This window comes from Morone saxatilis, unplaced genomic scaffold (assembly GCF_004916995.1).
Source record: "Morone saxatilis isolate NCDOM2014 unplaced genomic scaffold, NCSU_SB_2.0 Contig3, whole genome shotgun sequence".
Taxonomy (NCBI): Eukaryota; Metazoa; Chordata; class Actinopteri; family Moronidae; genus Morone; species Morone saxatilis.
In genome coordinates this window covers 685,840-688,281 of record NW_023339873.1, presented here as the reverse complement: position 1 = coordinate 688,281, position 2,442 = coordinate 685,840, and the positions used below count along the sequence as shown (strand labels likewise).

The 2,442-nt window shown below is 37.6% G+C and overlaps 1 protein-coding gene across 1 annotated transcript in view; it reads right to left on the bottom strand.

Moving 5' to 3' along the window:
• Window positions 1-2,442, bottom strand: part of prkd1 (protein kinase D1) — a 23,145-nt gene that overhangs the window by 19,938 nt on the left and 765 nt on the right. The gene's annotated exons all lie outside the window — the stretch shown is intronic.

Here is a 2,442-nt window from a genome sequence, read left to right as displayed (position 1 = left end):
AAGTTATCAGAGAAACAAGCTGCAGAAAATCTCGTTCTCGTCTCAATATCGATATCTCTCAACAATGCACCTAGCTAGCCGCGTACAAAGACTAAACAACATGTTGACAAACCACTAATTATTTATCTATATTATATAGTTTTCCTCTTTTTGCATCTCATTTGCTTTGTTACCATGGAAACGCAGGTGAACAGGTGTCTTTATTGGACAGTTAAAGAGTGTTGAGTTGGTTTTTGGGGGATTAAATGATTCACCTCATAGCACTAAATCCATTAAACAAGTTCTCTATGTTTATATAAAACTTGGAAACTGTTAATAATATTAATGTGAATGTTCACTGTCGCTGTGTTTAAATGTTGTTGTTTTGTATTCTTTTGTGTATTTTGTTTATTTTTTAATTTGCCTTTATTGAATTTGAATGTTTGTGTTCATAACAAACTTTATTGGAAACTATAAATCATAGAACGAGTGCAGCGGACTGATGAAATCCCATCATCCTCGGGGTTTATTGCGGATCGTAAACAACTTTAATCAACATGTGAGCTGATTAAAACAGCAGCAGAGTTCGTCAACTCGCTCCTCGGTTAATATCAGAGCCAATAAACAACAACCTGTCTCTGGCAGTGTTTGTGTTGTGCCAGGAATTATCAGGAGGTTTGTTTTACAGGTCGGTTGTGACCAATCAGCTCGCTTGGCTGGAGCCGCCTGTTACACCGCACAAAGTCAATTTCCTGTTTGTTTCCTCCACACTTCGAGCTGTTGCTGGGACTGACAGAAAGCTGTTAACACAAGTGTTTTTAACCGAGTGTCAGCATCCTGGGAGGAGGAGGAGGAGGAAGAGGAAGCAGTGGTTCCCAACCTTCTTCCCTAAGCGAGCCCTTTTCTATCATTCATTAACTGACTCAGTGACATTTGTTAAACAGTGAACTCAGTAAAGTTTGAGTGATTTGGATGAATTATGAGCATTTTATTTCCTGTTTAGGGAACTTTTTATACAATTCTCTATCTGTATTCTCTATTTATTTATTTCTTAACAATCATTCAGACTTTATAAGCTTCTTTTTTGACAAATTCAGTGTTTCTTTACTGTATATTTCTTCAGAAAAGTGAACCAAATGTTGAGTTATAGACAGACTGTGTGTATATTTAAGTTTTCTTACAGCCCCTTAAAATCAAGAAGGCCTCGCGACCCCCTGTGAAGCTTTGGCGCCCCCCCTGCTGTGGGTCCCAATCCATGTTTGGTTTATAGGTTGATCAGAAGTTGTTATATTTATTAGTTAAATTGTTTCCCAGAACGGCTGTAAACTGTAAATAGGTTAAAGTTATATAGATATCTCATAAGAAAATCTTTATTTATACGACATTGTAAAGGAATTTATACGTAATAAAGACGTTTTTTTTTATATTACAGACTGTAAACTGCACAGAAAACCACCGTCATAGCATCATATTATATTTACATATGGTAAAACTGTTTGTTTTAATGGTAGAAACTTGAATTTATACAGTAAAATATGGATTAAAACTCAACTAGCACTAAAATCCTTTTACTGTATTTATTACGGTAAAGTTCTGGCAACCACACCTGTCAAAGAAAAAACTGTTAAACTGACGTTTCAACTTAACGTCTTTAACTGCTTAAAATTCACTTATCAGTCACTTATGTCATTGCTTCTGTTTCAATTAAATTAACAAAATAAAATCCCAGTTTTAATTAACCAGAATTATCCTTTAAAAAGAGGAAGACACAGTAGAGACACACAAAGAAACACATTTATTAACACACACACACACACACACACAGGCAGCAGCTGTCAGAGCGTTAGGGCAGCGCGGCGTGAACACCTGAGTCCCAAGCTGGACGGCGTCCAGACCGACGAGTCTGAAACTGAGACTGAAGATCTTCATTAAACACATCTGGATTCGTTCAGGTGTTCATCAGGATGTTTCCGGGACCGGTTACCTGGAGCAGCGAGTCGGTGCTGGAGGGTTTCTTCTTTGGTTGGTTCAGAAGTATTTTTACCCAGAATCCTCCTGTGATTTCAGCTGGTGGTTGGCGCAGTTTGAAATTTAAGGTTAAAAAAAGAAAAATCTAGAGGAAATGTAACGTAGTTTAAATGTTAAAGAATAAAAACAAAATGATTGAAATTATAAATAAATAGAAATAAACAGTAAAGGGGGGTCGGGGGGGGGGTTTCTGTACCCGGACCTGAATTTACATTAAAGGCACCAAAACCTACAGTGCTTTTACTTTAATAAGAAGTTTAAACTGTAGTGAATTATGTAAAAACGACTTCCAACAGGTCGTTTACACCGACCTCAGGCAGGTGTGAAACCATGAGGTTACAGAGAGACAGAGAGAGAGAGAGAGACACAGACAGAGAGAGAGACAGAGAGAGAGACACAGACAGAGAGAGAGAGAGAGACACAGACAGAGAGAGA